At 45.3% G+C, this 19,900-nt stretch overlaps 2 non-coding genes and 1 pseudogene across 2 annotated transcripts; all 3 read right to left on the bottom strand.

Annotated features, from left to right (window-relative positions):
* Nucleotides 1-7,144: 7,144 nt before the first annotated feature.
* On the bottom strand, nucleotides 7,145-7,216 carry TRNAA-CGC (transfer RNA alanine (anticodon CGC)). The gene has a single exon. It is a non-coding gene; the product is annotated as a tRNA-Ala (tRNA).
* Nucleotides 7,217-14,681: 7,465 nt separating this feature from the next.
* On the bottom strand, nucleotides 14,682-15,144 carry LOC144306861 (large ribosomal subunit protein eL32 pseudogene; annotated as a pseudogene).
* Nucleotides 15,145-16,600: 1,456 nt separating this feature from the next.
* On the bottom strand, nucleotides 16,601-16,672 carry TRNAA-AGC (transfer RNA alanine (anticodon AGC)). Its single transcript has one exon. It is a non-coding gene; the product is annotated as a tRNA-Ala (tRNA).
* Nucleotides 16,673-19,900: the final 3,228 nt, after the last annotated feature.

Genomic DNA, 19,900 nt, shown 5'->3' with positions numbered 1-19,900 from the left:
TCAGTTTATATTTCTATTACAATCATAAATGTGTATTTCCCCTGTATTTCCTTCTAATTGGCTATTGCCTGTCATGGTGGTTTAAAAATGTATACAAAATATTTAATACTCCTCCCTTCAAGAAGAAGAAACTAATTTCCCTTCCCTTGAACATAGACTGGACTTAATGACTCTCTTCTGACGACTAGAATGAGGCAGAAGAATTGCACAATTTGAGAGACCTGGTCCTAAAAGATGGGGTAATTTATTATGCAACAAAAAACGTAACTAATACACTGGTATATATTTATTTAGATATATATGTATTTATATTTATATATATTTATTTCCTACTTAGTTCATACTTTGTACAAACTTTCTTTTATATGGATTTTTAGCTGCTTCTATTTCTTGCTATAGCAAATTGTATTATCAGAATAAATGTAATCATGCCTTTACATTTTTTTAAATATGATGCCTCTTTTTTTCTTATGTTGTTCCTATTGCTCCTGACTTTATCCAAAAAAAAATATTCTTTTTTTTTAAGATTTTGTTTATTTATTCATGAAAGACACAGAGGAGAGAGAGAGGCAGAGACACAGGCAGAGGGAGAAGCAGGCTCCATGCAGGGAGCCCGATGTGGGACTCCATTCTGGGACTCTAGGATCACACCCTGGGCCAAAGGCAGGCGCTAAACCACCGAGCCCCTCAGGGATTCCCAAACAAAATATTCTTTCAAATAAGAATGACCATGATGGACACCCTGGGTGGCTCCTGGGATCGAGTCCCACATCAAGCTTCCTGCGTGGTGCCTGCTTCTCTCTCTGTGTCTCTCATGAATTAAAAATATATATATATATATTTTAAAAAGAATAGCCATGATTTTTAATGCATATAATTTATTAGACTAGAAATTTTTCTTCCCTTGCTATTTTTCTATGTGTAACAATAGGAATGAATATCAATTTTACAAAGTGAATTTTAGCTTTTATGATAGCTTTATTAAATATCGGATAATATAGTCTCTAAAGTAAAACAAAGCCTCATGTTTTAAAAAATATTTTATGTACTTATTCACAAAAGACACAGAGAGAGACCCAGGACCCCAGGATCATGACCTGTGCTGAAGGCAGACGCTTAACCACTAAGCCACCCACGTGCCCCCAAAACAGTCTTATTTTAATCTTGAGTTCAGTATTTACTCTTGGCTACTGCTAAAATTACCTCCTCGTGGACAGCCTGTGAATGAATGATGAGTCACCATGTATGTATGTGTGCGTGTGTGCATACATCACGTATGTATAATATGCAATGTTTTCTTTCTTTTTTAAAAAAAGATTTTATTCATTTATTCATGAGAGACACAGAGAGAGAGAGGCAGAGACATAGGCAGGGGGAGAAGCGGACTCCATGCAGGGAGCCTGATGTGGACTCCATCCCAGAAATCTGGGATCAGGCCCTGAGCCGAAGGCAGGCGCTCAACCGCTGAGCCATCCAAGCATCCCTGCAATACATTTTCTATGCATTTTCCTATAACTGGTAAATAAGGAGGAGACAGGTTCTGAAATATTTTCCTAAATAAATCCAATGAGAAGGCAATCCTTGAGTTAATTACCACAGAGAAGATGAGCAAATATGACTTTTTTAAAAAGAGATTTTATTATTTGTTCATGAGAGACACAGAGAGAGAGGCAGAGACACAGGCAGAGGGAGAAGCAGGCTCCATGCAGGGAACCCAATGTGGGACTGGATCCCGGGACTCCAGGATCATACCCCAAGCCAAAGGCAGACACGTAACCTTAACCGCTGAGCCACCCAGGTGTCCCCAAATATGACTTCTTATGATGAACTTGTTCCTGCCTCAGGTTTGTACACCTCAAGCCTCATTTTCATGACCCCTGATTAGGCAAGAGCAACCTGAAGAACCATATCACCTCCTATCCTCTCCCAGCTTATGACTGGTATAAAATTGTCTTTGGCTTTCCCTATATTTGCTTCTAATTGGTTATTAGAAAGTGTTCTATCTCTTCCCTTTAATATTGGTGTATTACAAGGGATCCCTGAAAAAAATTGATTGTATAGGCAAGTAACAGAGAGTTCTACTCACTGTAATAAGAGGGGAGTTAAAACATTCTAGAACAGGATGACTACATGTCCTAAATGAAAAGGCCTTATATTCCTCTACTTCAGTCCCTCATGATTACTCTGGTTTGTTGTTTTTTTTTTTCTGGTCCTTCTCTACTCCAAATTGTGAAAATGATAAAAGTTACTTGATTTAACTTCTGACAATTGACCTATGGTGTAAAAGTGGGGATTTGTTAGCCAAAGATCCTAATGGGAAAGCAGGAGCATCATTAAACAAATATTTGAATGCCTTCAATGGACCTGGACTCCTTCCAAAAAGGCACAGAAAGGCTTCTGTTTTCCCTCAGGACAGAGATTGGTTAGACATTCACTTTGTGTTTAGGGGTTTTCTGAACAGAGTATGTTGGTCATGGGTGTGTTCTGTCTTCTGATGAAAATGTTGAGTTTCTTGGTTTCCCCCAAAAATCTGTAACCGAAGACTTAATCCCACAGCCTTCCATTGAACAGATGTTTCAGTAACATTGCGCAAAGATTGGACACTGCCACAAAAACTCAGAGAAAATTTTTGAGGTGTAACAGGGCATACATGGAAAAGAACCTTCCATGTCAGGAATATACAACAGCCCACTTGGAGACCAGCCTGCTCCTGCCACGGAGCAGTGATGATTTACTGGGAACGTTGGACTGAGCCTAGGAGCACTGTACATGAGGGCACAGAAGCAAGTTAAAACCAGCCCATTTCCCCACCTCACACATGTCTGTTCCTCAGAGTCTAGCAGCCTGATGATGCAACTGAGAGACAAGTTCTGCCAGACAGACAAGGTCCTCTGAAGCTCACAATCTACAGCTGGGATTTCTGTGAATGTGAACAAGAGTCTCTTAGGGGCAGAGGAAGGTAAAGAGAAGATAGCAATGACCTCACCTCAATTCTAAGAATTCTAAGCATTTCCTGGGATTTGTAAGGAAGTTCCAGAAGCATTGTGCTATCTGCCATTAGTCCAGAGTCCAAGATCATTATAGTTCATTACAGGGTTTTCCATGAATACCATTAATGCGTGCCTAATCTTCAAATCACCATGAGCCCTTCTCAATTCTCGCTCAATGTACTGTCCCTTTCTTTTGTAGATACATAATTCTTAATATTTTTTAAAGAAAATCTTAGAATCAGCGATTCCTAGAGAATAGCAGTCTTGGGGATCGCTGTGATTGTCAAATATTTTCATAAGACTGCATCTTGAATGTGTGGGTATCTTGAATTAGGTTCAAATCCAAGTTCCTCTCTGCTTCTGCAGGAAATAGAACAACCTACCAACAAGCAGAAGGACATTCTTTCCCTGCAGCTTGCTAAAAGGTACTTCCCCTTATGCAAGCAAAGACAGAGTATCCACTTTCCCAGACAGGGTATCCAAACCCCTTGACCAGGGCAGGAAATACCCTTAACACTTTTCTGGATGTGAGAATTCTCAGGGAAAAAAGCACAACTCCACCCCCTAATGGGACTTGAACATTGGACCCTCGGATTAAAAGTCTGAGGATCTAACAACTGCGCTGCACAGGCACAAGCATTGGGCTTGCTCTAACAGCCCTGTAAAGGTAAGTGTGTCAGGCTATGGTTGACCTTGCTCTGCTTTCTTGGATAACATCTTGCAAGCCATCACTTGCACACACAACTCATACACTCAAAGCAGCTTGCAGACCCCACTCCCACCCTCACTGACCACTCCCAGCACAACCAGGTCTGGCCTGGAATAATTTGGCTTCCCTCAAAACTCCAAGCACAGGGTGCTTTCTGAAGGCTCGGGTTTGGAAAGGGCCTCCACAGTGCTCTCCAATCCCATGGTTTGGGTGAAAATGAATGAGTTCTTGTGAGACAAAAGTTTTTGCCGCACTTCTCTTACAATGCACAAGACTTCAGTATTTCCTTGTACCTAGATGCAGAGCTGGACGCGTCCTTCCTCCCCATTTATCCAGATCCTCTTTCTGTTAAAAGCTCCACATTCATGCTCTCTTCTCTCTACTCTGCTCAGAGCCGGCAATGAGGCCCTCACGGGATACGCAGAGGCCAGCAAGGAAGAGGCGGTGGCCAGCCGTGGGGAAGGTCCAAGGCCTGTCCTGGCAGCACCCCACAAGAAGTCGGATCCCACCAGACGCCCCGGATGGCGGATGGCGGGGCCTCGACAGGAACCTCTGAGCAGGTCAGGAAGAAAAGGTGGGAAACCAGCTTCCAGCTTCAAGTAATGAATATTCGTCCCCTAGTTAACAACTGTTGAAAAAAGATGGAAAGCCCACCCCGGGGGTGCATCTCCCTCCGCTCCCTCGCACCTGCTCTCTCCTCTCCGGAGCGCGCTTCTGCTTTATTCAAGTTTCCCGCTCGTGTCGCTTGATGGCAGTGCTGCGAGCGTGTCCTCGGGTTCCCTCTTCCGAGACCAGAACCTTCCCCTACGTCTTGGGGTCGGGCTGGGTCAAATCCCCAGGGCCCGGGTCTCCTTAGCCCACCCCGCGGCGGCCCCAGTCGGCCCCCTCTCCGTCCCTAAGCCTCCTCCTACGAGAGGCCCTCCCAGCTACTCGGTCCAGGCTCCCAGGTTCTGGGTTCTCAGCTCTCCAGGTCTGGGTTCCCCGGACCCAACACATTTTCAATCCGGGAGTTTCTCCGTATAAATTTCTGGGCAGCCCTGCTTGCCTACTACTCGAGGCGTGGCCGTGGGCGCTCGCGGGTCAGGCTGGAGCTGCGCTCGGGGCGCCCGGCGCACCCCGGAGACTCCCCTCCGGAAGATTGTCTCCCTGCTCCCCCCCATTCCCGTCCGTCTACCCGGACCCTCCGCACCCCGGGGCGCTCCCTCGGGAGGACGTGCTCCCCCCCCCCCCCACACACACACTCTCCTCTGCCCCCCGCGCCCTCCGCCGCGCGGGTGCCCGGGGTGGGCGCGCTCACCGCCGCTCCGCCAGGTGCTGTGACTTCTCACCGCCGTCACCTCCTCCGGAAGTGTCCTCCCGCATAATCCTCGGGGCCTTCTGGGGGAAAGTGGGAATTTGGAGACACAAGGCAACAGGAGCGTCTTGAGGTTCGTCGGGTAGGAATGGAAGCGCTTTCCCGAGGGCCCGCGACGACGGGACCTTGGAGCGCAAACGACACAGCCCACGGTCCGAAATCAGTCCCCAGCCAGCGGCTCGTTTGTTTTCCAGAAACACAGACCAACCTCCTTAACCCTCTGTTCCCATGGGTCCCCTATTCCCGTGGTACCCCACTTTCAACAGCACCATCCCGCCTTCCCTGGTCGCTGCGCGAGATCCCGGTCCTGGGTGCAAGCTCGCGGCACAACTCCGCGCAAGGACCACGGCGTCGGGCAGGCGCCGGCTTCACCCCGGGAAGGTGCTCCCAGGCGGCTCACGTCCATTGCGCTCAGAGCCCCGCAGCAGGGGATTTGGCGGACTCTGCCCCTTCTCACCTTCCCACCTAGCTGATTTTCTGCCTTCTCTTTCCATCTGGACTTAGATTTCCAGAGACGGCTTTGTGGGTGTTTTTTTTTTTTTTTCTTTTTCTTTCTCTGTACCCATCCCCTGCATTTTCTGACAGGTATCTGGTGGTTAGGAGCGGCAGAGCTGCCGGGACCCTGCTGTGATGATGTGGGAAACCCACGGTGCCGGTGCCGGTGCCGCAGAGATTGACCAGACAGGGACCCACAGGTCTGCAGGTCCAAGCCGAGGGCCCCAGGACCCCTGCGGCTGTGCAGGGCCCGGGTATGAACTGTCTCCTTTCCCTGAAATAAGTGCCCAACATGTGACCTCCCTCGGAGACCACAGTGGCCAGAGTCCCAGGGCTCTTTCCCACTTCCTTTCTCGGTTCTGCCCCACTGCCATACTTGAGGCCATATAGAGGCTTTACATTTAATCCAGTGAGATGATAGAGAGTGAGAGGAAAAAGACACTCTAGTGCCCCTGGCAGGGAAAATATCAAGCGCAACCTTTAATTCTCTGCCAAGAGTCACCAGAAGGAAAATTCAAGAGAGCAGCTAATTCACCCAAAAGGAATTTAAAAGCAGTGTTTACTTGGCATCTGCCCTGTAATAAACCCTACTTTCTAAAAGCAGGTCTCAGCTAGGAGACTCTAAAAGCCGCATCCTTGGACACCTGTGTTTAGGCGGTTATAGCACCTGCTTCATAAAAGGCATCGTGAGTTCCAGTGTATGTGGAGTTGTGACTGTCCCATTTTCCCGTGTGAATAGTGAATCCCACCCTTTCTGGTCCTCCTGCCTTCGAGAAGGGAGATCTTTTGTTTGTACACACGAAGCAAGCCTTTCTCTGTCTTTTAAAACTTGGTTTTTACACATTTTCTACATCTTTGTTACACAAATTAACCTCAAAAGGAAATGAAAATAGAACTCATTTTGATACATCTACTCGATGTAGAATCATGTTTAGAAACAAAGTAGTCATATAATTTTTACCGGCTTCTTGTTTATAGCACAGTGTTTGTTTTAGGAAACAAGAAACTCATACATCTATCTATTCTTACCCTCTCCTCCTATCCCCACAACCACACACACACACACACACACACACACACACTCGTGCTGCCCCTTTGGGCTGCATCTTTCCCCAGGATCTTTGGCATGACATTAACTCACATAACCCACTTTATGACTTTTCTTAAAGTTCTAAAAACAAGTGTTAAAAATGATTACAGAAGACAACTGAGGTGATGCAAACTTTATTTAACACTTCTTGAAGTGGACAGTGTCCTTTCAGAGAACTTTAGAATGGGGTAGAAGGCAGGATAAAGACTAAAAAACATGGAAGTGACAAATAGATGGGCACAGCTGACCATTGGAGAACAGATGCTAAAAGAGAGCATACATTTCTTTTTCCCCTGAAGTTGCTCTTGTTTCCATCCTGCCCTTTCCGAAGAGACCCAAGAAAACTCACTGAGAAGGTGGTGGTTAGAAAGGCCGGCTTCCTGCTTCCAAAGGAGGAGACTCTGATGGGTGTGGGCCCTTCCTTTGATCCTCTTCTCTTCTGCAGGTGTGAGCCCCAGGGGGAGAAATGCATGAACAATAAATAAAAGAAAAGAGAAAATGCAGAGTGGAGGTGCCGGGGATTGAACCCAGGGCCTTGTACATGCGAAGCACACGCTCTACCACTGAGCTACACCCCCTTTCTTCCCCTCTATATCTCCTGATTTGTGAAATACTCTATTTTCCCATTTTCAAACTTTAAGAATTGGCCTGCAGAAAGTCTACTGGGTTAAGTTTCACTATGTTTGATATTACTAAACTGGACAGTATTCACAGTCTTCTCTGGGTAACTAGATTGTAATCTGAATGGTGCCTTCTCTCGTCTGAAGGCCTCCCCACCTGGGTCACCTGCTCCAGGGGCTGCTCACCAGCAGAGTGTTGGCTGAGGGCTACTTGCCTCCACCAGGGAAGTTCCAAGGACTTCTCCTGCAGTGCCCGCGGTGGTGAGGTTTGGGATGGACGCGCCCCCCGGGGCCTGGGCAGCTGTGGCCGCAGGTGAACCAGAGACTGAACAGCGCACCTGTTGGCGCAGCTGGCACATACTTGGCACGGGTCCTGTCTGGTTGGTTCCCCTTTCTTTCTTTCTTTCTTTCTTTCTTTCTTTCTTTCTTTCTTTCACTCTCTTGACCATTATGTCCACAAGGGGTTTTACAAACAACAGCTTCAAAACTATCTCCACTGTAAATTCAGTGATACCCACCTCCCCCGCCCCCCACACACACACAACTGGAGGAATGACCAGGGGCGAAGGCAGGCCTGGGGCAGCAGAGCAAAGTTGGGGGACCAAGTGAGGCGGGCAAAGCCTGCAATAGACAGGGATGTTGGAGAGATGAAGTCAAAGAGCCCTGGAAAGCTCCAAGTGGTGCCATCCATGGGCTGGAAAATTCAGGGGAAGTCCTGGACACCTCAAAGCAAGTAGGATTGGCTCACCTGTGAAAGACAGAGGAAAGGGCCATTTGCTCTGAAATGCTTGCTTTCAGCTTAGCTAGTGTCACCAACAATCTACTGACTGATGCCAAAAACATAGGCTCTCTTCATCCCAGAACCTCTTGTAATATTGGCAAGTGTATTTCAGGCAGACTTTCATTTAAAGACTTCACAATGTTATGTGTCTACTAGTGAAGAGAAGGAAAATTGGAGGCTCCTGGTTCTGACTGTATTCCAGAATCCTCTGGAAGATTTACCAGAGACAGTGAACACAGAAGAATATTTGCAATCAGGTGACACGCTGTGGGAAGAATTGGTTGACGTCTTTTATGGACTTTCCAAACCGGAATCTAGGATGTTTAGGCCTTTTATGTTCAGCTTTCCTGACTTATGTCCACCACACCTCTATCTTCATTCATGAACACTAACAGTTTTCTCAACTTGCTGCTCAGAAAGCACTGCATTCTTTGAGAACCGTTTTTCCCCTGCTCCCTCACCCTGGAGATGACACCCTGCCACAGCTGGTGATTGATCTGGCCAACAGACAACTCCTTCCCTCCTTCCCTCCCTTCCTCTACGTGTGTATAAGGAAAATGAGAGGAGACAAAAATCAATGGGTACGTTTGCTGTTCCTCAGCCTTCACACAGGTTCAACTGAGAATACAAAAGAAAATTTAACAAATATTCCATAATGGCCTGGTTTTTTTTATTTGCTCTTTCCTTTAAAAAAAAAAGTATTTTATTTTTCAATAATCTGTACACCCCACCTGGGGCTCAAACCCACAATTCTGAGACCAAGAGCTGCATGCTCTACCACCTGAGTCAGCCAAATGCCTCTGGCTCTTTGTTTTTCCTCCTGTTCCTTAGTGAGCTGTGAACCAGCAGGAAGGAACTTATTCATGTGGTGATAGCATGCTTATTCCTTTCCTTTCCAGAGATCCTAAGTGAGCATGATCTTTCTCTGTCTCTCTCCTTCTTATCTTCCTTGTACTGATGCAACTTGAATGTGTACAGTGTTGGAGGGGAAAGAGAAAGGCTGTATTGAAGGAACCCAGGAATAAACCCAGACTCTCCTACACATTGAGGCTCTGTTCCCATGGAGCTGCGCACCTGGATAGACCCTACACTACAGTAAATCCCTACAATGGACAATTGCCCTGATTTCTGGATTAGTATAGGATCAAACAGTTGGTAGAACAAGATTTACTGTATTTAACTTCACTATTTCACAAAATCCTAGCCTGAATCTTTTTTTAACCTTTGCCGTGAGAAGGAGATCAGAATGCTAGATCAAAGAGCATTAATGCCACTAAGATCCCCCCAGACTAGCCCACTCCTAGGTCTGCTCACCAAAGGACTACTGGAGCATCAGTTCCAATTCTGCACCAGAGAGAATCCCAGGTGGAATGTTTACTTCTGTCTCCAATTTTCTTTTCTTCTAACTTCTGTTGGGGAAGACCCTGTTAAAATTAAATACAAAACAGAGACTTGAAAATTGAGCAGACAAAACAATTTAAGCCACAGATCCAAACTAGGTTAAATTGGTAATTCTAGCTTATCTCATGAATACAAGTGAAACATAGGTTATTTCTTGTAAATGCCTCTGATAATCGTAAAAAAAAAAAAAAAAAAAAAGTCATCTTCCTAAAACTGGTGTAAAATAATCAGTTATAAGCAATTCCCTGATGTCTGGAACCCCCACTGCAATAACCAATCACTGCAAAAAATTAAACAACTTCCTCATTTTTACCTTATCAGCCATTCTGTGATGTCATGCCCTGAGCTTCATACCAGCTCTAAATCTGAAAGCTCCTAGTACATGAGCTATTATTATATTCACAATAAACTCTTACTAAATACTATTTTATTGATTTGGTGGTTTTAATTTTGCTATTCAAATTTTTTGATAACCCATGAGATTAGCATTAGAGAATATTAGCAGTGTGTTATTTTGGGGGAATTAGGTCCCAATGAGAGAAAAGATAAAAGTGGAACAAGGTAATAACATTGGTGAGAAATGAAGCATGATGAGTGACATGAGTGCCAATCTCAAAATTTAGGCTTCTGTGGGGAAGATATGGCAGAAGAGGAATGAATTTATCACAAAACTTGGTCATAAATGAAGAACAGTGTGTTTTTCTATTGTCACCACTCTAGTAATCCCTGGGGTAGACCCAGTTAGTGGAAGTTTCAGGTCTAGTTCAGGAGACCCCTTACAAAGAAGAGGGGAGGGATAAGGAAGGAAAAGCTACAGCTTATTACAGAGCCTCGTTTGGACAGAATTCTCCCCTAAATAAAGCACAAAGAGGCAATATGTAAGCTGAGACACTACGTTTTGTAAAGCCTTTGCAAAAATCTAAGACCTTATAACATCTCCATAGGCCTAGAGAAGTCCTCAACTTCATCACATACAACACAAAGAGTAGTCCTGAGTTTGGCCAATATTTTGTGTGACAGTCAAGTCCCACAGGAACTTTGTTGTTGTTTTTAAGACTGATTTTGAGAAAGAGAGAACACTCAAGTGGGAGTGGGAGGGGCACAGAGAGAATCTCTAGAAGACTCCCCACTGAGTATAGAGCCCCATACAGGGATCAATGCAGGGCAGGGCTCAAAGTGAGGCTCAATCCATAACCCTGAGATCATGACCTGAGCCAAAATCAAGAGTTGGTCATTCAGCCAGCTGAGCCACCCAGGTGCCCTTCCCACAGAAACTTTAGAGGAAGATCTAAGGCAACTTGGACAGTGAAGAGACCAAGAGGAGTTGTCTGTAGGCCAGAAGCAGTCAGTAATTTCTATGATTTTAAAGTCTCCCATGTGATTCTGTTAATCAGCTGGTTTGGACACCACTAGCCTGGAAAGTCAAGCACCTAGAAATTGGATTGGATCAATTTATTAGGAAGATTTCATCCAAAAAGAGATGTATTCGTAGAAGGTTCACTCTATCTTTCTTCCCATCTTCTGAATTCAAAAGAAAAAATGGACAAGGTCCCCTTCCTCCCAGAGAAAGAGAAGGTGCTTCCCACAGGGAGATCTGACTTGTAGAGTCCAACACTGTCATGGCTTTGACAATGCCTGGCTGCTCTTTATGTTGCTGGATAAACAGTGTGAGCATGCCTGGACTGGTCTGGGGTCCCTCTGTGCAGGAGCCCCTGTTACAGGTAGCTCCCACAAAAAACACAAGAAGCCAGCTTTTCTGAAACCCTGTATGTGGTTATGTTGGGAGGAGTGTTGAATACTTGATTCAGGCTTAAACATCTCAGGTATAAACGGGAGCAAAATCAGTGTGGAAACCCAGAATAAAGAGAAAGTATGAGATTGAAATCCACTTGATTAGATTTCTATGATTTCTTTGCCTATGAAGTAGCAAAGATCAGCTGTTGGTGGTTTACTCTTTTAAAAAAAATTTTTTTTAAAGATTTTATTTATTTACTCATGAGAGAAACAGAGAGAGAGAGAGAGAGAGAGAGAGAGAGGCAGAAGCAAGTTCCAAGCAGGGAGCCCATTGTGGGACTAGATCCCGGGTCTCCAGGATCACGCCCTGGGCTGAAGGCGGCGCTAAACCTCTGAGCCAGCCAGGTGCCATAGTTTACTCTTTTAATGTGAGATTTCAGTGTTTAAACCCCTGTTAAAGCTAGTCTTTCTGTTCACCTACATATCTCTAATTCTTAGCAGCTAATTGAAACCTGGCTTTCTCTTACAGTGTGCACCTCCTTCCTATTTTCTCAACTGGCTCTTTTTTTTTTCTTTTAATTTTATTTATTTATTCATGAGAAACACAAAGAGAGGCGGAGACACAGGCAGATGGAGAAGCAGGCTCCATGCAGGATCTTGCCCTGGGCCAAAGGCTGTGCTAAACCACTGAGCCACCCGTGCTGCCCTCAACTGGCTCCTAAAGTCAAGATTTTGAGGGAGCAAAACCAGAGTGCAATAGAATAAGAAAACCATTGGTCAAATGTAGGCAACCCAGCAATTTTTGTACTCTATCCTCCCATAGTAGGCAAAAAGACAATTTTAGAGAGTCTTACAAGGTTTAGATAGGTAAACAAAAGAGTGAATTTAGGCATGAAAATGGAAAGATTTGAGAGAACAAGAAAGAACATTGATTGACACAGGACTTGGAGCCATGTTGGATTTGGGGAGTAAGGGATTCATCTAAGAAGATCTCCAGGTAGCTTATCCAGACTTATATTGAGCTAATAAGTACAGAGGGATGAACAAGGTTTCTTTTAGGTTTTTGTTGTTTTTAGGCTAATTTGCTTTTGTATCAGAAGTAAGAAACAGAAAGTTCCTGCCACCATTATGTGGTTTTAGGCTTCCTGTTAGCATTGAGAACACTTGGGCACGAATTAACGATGTAGCTTAATATGATTATGATAAAATACCTATAATTCCCAACCAGAAAATTAAGAGCTCACAATTAAAATTGGAACAACTGCCTAAAACCTCCTTATCTTATGGATAATTTTGAGCCCTCCCCACTACCCACTCTTCAAGGGCCCTCCTCTTCATAGACTCATGAAAATGCAAGACTTAGACCCTTCTGAAATCTCTACAAATTTACTTAGATGTAACAGATTCTAAATGAAAAGAAGTGTCGTGGCTCCTGCCAGTAATGCTCACATAAGTTACTAATAATGATGACTGCACTTGGGGTAGAGATGTCTGATTCAGGAGATAAAGTCTGCACTAAAGTTCATATAGACTAAAATAAAGAGTAATAGCAAGGACAGATCAGAAGTTCAGAAGGGAGCGGCATATTTCCTTACATGGGCTTCTTTTTTTTTTTTTTTTTTTTTTTCTCTCTCATTTCCATCTTCCTTTCTCTTCAGTAGTATTGCAAAATGGTAGCTCAAGTGAAAAAGCTGATTAATCTAGTGGCTACTTGTCGCTTTGTACTCACTTCTTTCTTATGTTGTCCCAATCACCATATGGGAGGGGCAATCCACTGAATCTTGTGTTTGTTTTGTCAGGGAGCAGAAAATAGCAAGAAGGGGGTGAAAGGAGAAAATTCCATATTACCAGAGTCGTGGGAAGACAGAATAGCCCTAGATCCACCAGGAACCAAACCCAGAACTTGCACACATGTAAGAAATACCACCTCCCACTGAACCACACCCCTGACACCTTGAAATATATGTACATTTCACCTATTTTCTATGAGTCTTTGAAAGCCTAACTTTTCAAAGTAAAAGCCATTACATTTGAGTACCTAGTTGGCTCAGTAGCTAGAGTGTATGACTCTTGCTTCTGGGGTCATGAGTTCAAGCCCCATGTTGGTTATGGAGTTTACTCAACAAAAGAGAAAAAAAAAGCCCTGGATTTAATAACCCTTTTTTTTTTTTTTAAAGTCCACTGTGTTAAGCCCACTATATCTATAACCTCTATATCTATAAATCCTTTTTGTGCACTGACATAAAGAAAGGATAATACATTTTAGACTGCATGACACCATTCCTTTTTTTTAATAATAAATTTATTTTTTATTGGTGTTCAATTTGCCAACATACAGAATAACACTCAGTGCTCATCCCGTCAAGTGCCTCCCTCAGTGCCTGTCACCCACTCACCCCCACCCCCTGCCCTCCTCCCCTAGTTTGTTTCCCAGAGTTAGGAGTCTTTATGTTCTGTCTCCCTTTCTGGTATTTCCTACCCATTTCTTCTCCCTTCCCTTCTATTCCCTTTCACTATTATTTATATTCCCCAAATGAATGAGACCATATAATGTTTGTCCTTCTCCGATTGACTTATTTCACTCAGCATAATACCCTCCAGTTCCTCCAGAAGCAAATGGTGGGTATTTGCATGACACCATTCCTGCTCCTAGAATCTTACCTGTCTGGCCAGTCCACTCTCGACCCTCTCATTGGTCTAAAGCCTCTTTTTATAATTTTTGCGCCACTTCCACTGGAGTCCCAAGATGGAACTTTCCTTTCCTCCGTACTGTTTCTTTCTCTTGTGGTATGAACTGGTTTCAACCCAGTCTCCCTAGACCATCTTGTCTATATCTCTGTGTTCAAGTATTATTTATTCAAAGTTAACTTAACTCCTGTTCTTCATGAAGCTGCCTTAGACCCTCCTGCCAATCGAGTGGTTTTTAAGTTTTAGCAAGTATGCTTAGCCCATGGGATGGATGAACTTACACCTTTCTTTGTATATGTATAGGTCATGCATTCTTTCCTAGAAAGAAGGGAGCAGTCCTACCGTCACCTGGCATTCCTGCACTGCCCCAGGCACCAAGGGACCAAACCCTCTCACACAACCTCCAGCGCCCCAATAACAGCTATAGCTGGCACCATGGAAACCATAGGTAATCAAGAAGTGTCCTAGATCACTGCACTCCCTTAACTGATTAACTAAATCCCTTTAAAAATCCTTGACCGGGCAGGAACCTTGGAGTTGGCTGTTGGACAAGACTCATTCTTTCTCCCCAGGAGCCCCGCCTCCTGAATAAAGCTCATATTTCTTTCCAATCAAAACTCTTTCCTTGAGTACTGGCCTTTCCTGTGACCAGCTGCTGAACTTGGGTTTCCACAACGATGCCCCTGAGCTTTCCAGTGCTTTCAATCTCTGTCTCCCTGCAACGCCTATGCTAAAAAATGTTTTTGTTCATGCTTTGTTTTGTTCTGTTTTATTTATTTATTTTTTGTAGTTTTATGGTTTTATTAACACAAATATGACACGCACATAAGCTGTCTATTCATTTTCTTCGCTGCGCAGCCTGGCATTGGGATTGGTGACTCTGATGGCCAGCTGGGCTGCTCTTTCCACAATGGCTTTGCGGTTCTTGGAGGATACATTGTGAGCAATCTCTGCACAATAAGATTTGTTGCACATCAGCAGCACTTCAAGCTCCTTGACATTGTGGACTAGGAACTTCCGGAAGCCACTGGGCAGCATGTGCTTTGTTTTCTTGTTGCTCCCGTAGCCAATGTTGGGCATCAAGATTTGGCCCTTGAATCTTCTGCATACCCTATTGTCAATACCTCTGGGTTTCCGCCAGTTGCGCTTAATTTTGGCATATCGGTCTGACTGGTGCCGGATGAACTTCTTGGTCCTCTTTTTAACGATCTTGGGCTTCACCAGAGGTCTGAGGGCAGTCATGATGCCCAGCAACCGATGGCTGCCACCTCCGCAGGTGGCGCCGAGGAAGAGCTTGTTCTGTTTTAATATCAGGTATGTATTGATGAAAGTCGGCCCTGTTTCTTAAATAATTTTGCGGCTTAAGTGGCACCTCACGCACCTCTTTCAATCATATTTAACTTCCATATAAAGAAAATACAAAATCCCATGAAACCATGTTTGGATGATATATCTTTTTGTTGTAAGGGACAGTCCCCTTCTGTATCCTGTTACTCGAGTCCTGCGACTTAGAGATAGCGATAATTAACACATCTCACATTAATAAGGGTAGCTGTGCCTGGCCGAATAGTGCCTGCCGTTCCCACATTCATGGGCTTCCTGGAACCTCAGAATGTCACTACATCAAGTCCAGATGAGGCCATGGGGGTGGGTCCTCATCCAAAAGTATTGGTGTCCTTGTAGGAGGAGGGAAATTTGAACAGACACACCAGGGGAGACTGCGAGTGACTACGGAGGCAGGGTTTGGAGCAGTGCAGTTGCACACCCGGGAAGGCCAGGGAGGGCCCCCCCCCCCCTCCAGGACTCGTCTCCAGTCCAACTCTCCCCTCCACCCCGGCCCGCATTCCCGGCTGCCCGGCCGGTGCCTTATCCCGCGGACTGAGTCTTGCCTAAGAGGTGAGTCTCACCAGCGCGCTCTGTATCAGCTTAGGATCGTTCTCATGGACTTGAATCACAGTATACGAGATTATTAAAAGCCACTCCCAGGAAATCTCCTTGAAGTCCACACATACCTTTGTAACCCCACTGCGTAGTAATGCAACTCTTTTCTTTGCGTAGTAATGCAACTCTTTTCCCGGACAGCAGATTCACACGGAGCCCACCTGGACCCTTCAACTTGAATCCCGGAGGCCCCGCAGGTCCTAGTGGTCACCAGTGAGGTGGATCCCACAGCTCACTCGCTGGAAGGGGGTGTAGCTCAGCGGTAAAGCATGTGCTTAACATACATGAGGCCCTAGGTTCGATCCTCAGCACTTCCATGGGCCTCTTTAGGGGTTGGTTTTACCTCGGTTCCCTGGGGGTTCTGCGCAACCACCCCATAAGGGGACCTCAAGAAAAAACAATGTTGTCTTTCCTCTGTGGCATATTCGTGCCAGGTATGTGGGGGGAGGATACAAAGAGTATCTACTAGAAAAAGAAGGTGAAGGTTTTTTCTCTATTGACTCAAGAGGAAATAACACCAGAAAAAGAAATCTAAACCTAAATCTACCCGAGAGCCTCTTATTTTTTGCTTTTATTTTTGCTATTGCTTTTTCTTTCCCTTTCACAGTGGATAATTTAATGATAATCCATTGCAATTCCAAAGACCTTGGCTCCTCCAACTCCGCAGTGATAATACTTGACGTACAGAGTAAAGGTAAGTGTTGGTGGCATTCAGGCCAGTGTTGTTTTTCATTCATTGCACTACCGTGTAGTGCAGAGGTAGGTCGGTGTAAAAGTGACACCGCCAGAAGGCCCCATGGAGGTGCTGGGGATCGAACCCAGGGCCTCATGCATGCTAAGCATGCGCTCTACCACTGAGCTACACCCCCTTCCCACGAGTGAGTTGCAAGATCCACCACACTGGTGACCACTAGGACACTGCGGGAATTCAAGTTGAACAGTTGAGGTGGGCTCCGTGCAAATTTGCTGTTTGGAAAACCCTCCAGAGAAGAGACCTTGCATTCCCAACTGCAGAAGCTCTCAACACTGTGTCAAACACTTGGAGGACTGACTGGTTGTGGCCCACTCCCTGAGTGGCTATTCCTACCCGCCACCAAGGAGAGTCTCAGGATGCAGTAGTCTCTTGGTTCCTCTATTTTCTTCCCCTCTATCTGCAGCTCTCTCAGAAGTATGTCAAAGGTGGTGTGGGGCTTGCAAGACCCAGCCTTGCATGGCATCAAGTACTATTAGAAAAAAGGAAGGAAGGGAGGAAGAAGGGAGGGAAGGAAGGAAGGAAGAAAGAAAGGGAGGGAAGAAAAGAAAAACCTGCGTTGTTAGAGGCGCTCGGGAAATTGAGGTCTAGGTGGGGAGACAAGACTGAGCTGTAACTGCTTCACAATATTAGTGTGAAATGAAGAGCAAAGACTGTGTCAGTCACTACTTTCCTAAATCTCTGCACCCAACACCTTTGCCTAGAGATGTGGGGTCCCTATTGCAGGGTGGCGCTTCCCTGGTTCTGAGAGCCCTGCACAGAATGGGGACCCTGCAGACAGAGTGAGAGCCCCAAGGACAGGAGACAGGAAAGTGCACCAGGAAACACCTCCCATGGACATAGCACCTGTTTTAGAGGTCATGTTTCCGAGGGGAGTTGAAGGAAGTGAAGGAAACAAATTCCTTCTTTATAAGCACAACACACTAAAAATCAGTCCCCCCCCCCCCCAGACATAATGAAGTTGTTCAAACCAGCATACCATTGTAAAGAAAACTTCCTCTTCTCCCTCATCCTTTCTCGTCAGTATGGACTCAGGTATTCTTATTTTGGCCATCAGGCTATATTCCTTTTTTTAACTTTTGTTCAAGTGGACTCCGCACCCAGCCCCAAGCAGGGCTCGAGCTCACTACCCTGATCAAGGGTCGGATGCTCAACCAACAGAGCCATCCAGGCACCACTGTCCTTCGCTCATTTTAATGCCCAAGCAAGCTTCCAAGGTTTGTTTAGTAGCTCCTGTGTCCTTGGAAGCCTATCATCATCTTCTGAGCACTTTCTTACATCCTGGCTGGGAGATATGGTCCAGACTGTTGTGATGTCCCTGCCCCAGCCCTCGGGTGACAGCAGATTCTTCCAGTAGGCAACATTGGTTCCTGCTAGTGTGGATCTGCATTAAGAAATTAAGTTAAGAGACTAGCTCTCCTCACTGTCACCAGGGAGTCACTGAGTCTATGCTCTTTCAGCAGACAGAGCTAGGACAGAACTAGGACAGGGCTCTTCCCTGCTGCTTCTCTGAAAGTTCTGTGTGGCTGGGTGGAGCAGCATAAATAAATCCTGGGAAGGAGCAGCAGGGAAGGAGAATGCAATCCAGGAAGTTCAGAAACAAGGGAGTTGTGTATATAAAGAGTCTTTTTGTTAGCAGTTTCAGGTCCTCAGGACTCCAAGGTAGGTAGGTGGCCACAAGTAAAATGATTCTGAAGGTAAAACAAATCAAACCTGTTAAAGCATAGAGGGGTATAGCTCAGTGGTAGAGTGCATGCTGAGCATGTATGAGGCCCTAGGTTCAATCCCTGGCATCTCCACTTCTTGGATTCCTCCTGTTCCTTGTTAAGTGGTGATATATATTTTTTTAAGTAGTGATATTTTGATCTTTGAGTGAAAAAACTCCAGGTTTCTATCTGCAATTCTCCATGGTGTTAGGAGGATGATGCTTTCTTTGTGAAAGTCTCAGACACGATGGAATACAAGGTGATAATTAATGCTACTTTACTCAAAGTCCACCCTTTTATTTTCTATCCATCCTGAGCAAGCATTGCTGCGTTCTCTAAAGTTTTAACACTGCACAAAAACCAAGTTGTGAGGAAAAGCAGATTTCTGAGAGCAGGAAACTCTCTGACCTGAAAGGGCATCTCCTAAGGCAGTTAAACCATACCCACCTCATCTTTCATGCTCCCCAAACTAGCATCAGGAACCAAGTCAAGAGTGTTTTTCCTGGATAAGAGGAAAAGTTTAAAAATAAAGGCCTAGAAAATCTGAAAAAAATCAACCTACTTTAGTACTTTCAGGGAGGACAGTTTCTCCTCTGGAACGAAGAACACAGGCTTGCCCAGTAATGAGAGTCAGCACCAGTTGGCCACATAATTGGATGGGCCCTGGTCACCGACCCCTGCAGCTGGCCCTGATGACAGGTCAGGTGACAGGTTGAGGAGAGCCCATCCCAGATGAAGGAGCAGGTGCCCTCTGTTTCCTTGTCATCTCCGGAAAGATGAGAGATGTTCAAAGATGCCAGATGTGAGCTGAGAAGGCAGAAGATGCTTCTTTACTACGAAGGCCCGCAGCACTGCCCTGCCCTGTTGGGATTCCAATATTGAAAAAGTGGCCAGAGTGTGGGAAAACTTACCCCTCCCACTGGTCCGGAACTCGGACTCTGGTTTAGTCCAGAGCACCACCTCTTGGAAGGGCTGCAAGAGATGTGCAGCAGCGGTTCTGGGCACTGAGGGAGGCATCAAAGAACACAGACACACCTTCTCCCCGGACTCAGGGCAATTCTACCTCCCCCTGCAAGAAGTTTTAAATCCACAGTCCCCATAACAATAACTTTGATGAATCTATATGAATTTGATCATTCAACTGAGTTTATAAAGTAAGATAGTTTTTATGTCTGAACTAAACCAGGAGAAAATCTTGTACAGGGAGACCTGAGTGCAAAGCAAGAGATCTGAGTGAAAGACAACAGCTATTCTTGATCACAAAAGAGGTGATTGGTTTGGTTTGTGTTAATTCGGCATTTGTTGCAAATAATGTGCCATTTTCAAGAAACCAAACTACATAAATCAAGAGGCACTGTGAAGGTTTTACTTTAAGAGTTTAGGAACCTGGCATCTCTTCTGCCCCATAACTGTGGGTGCCCTTGGCAAGTCATGCAAAATCACCAAGTGTTCTGTAAATTAATTTACACCAACTCCAGGGGGCGTGCTCCACCCAAAGTAAACATTCCTTCCTCGCAAGTAATTCTGTGCCTCTAGGTTTCACACAGCATCTCATCCATGGAAGACACCCCTTCTACTCCTCCTGAGACCTGAGGCCCACTAGGTCTCCATCCCTCACACATGGTGATTCAGCCAAACAT

Source organism: Canis aureus, chromosome 37, assembly GCF_053574225.1.
Source record: "Canis aureus isolate CA01 chromosome 37, VMU_Caureus_v.1.0, whole genome shotgun sequence".
Lineage (NCBI taxonomy): Eukaryota > Metazoa > Chordata > Mammalia > Carnivora > Canidae > Canis > Canis aureus.
Note: the sequence above shows the minus strand (reverse complement) of the source record. Positions and strands in the feature narration are given on the sequence as shown.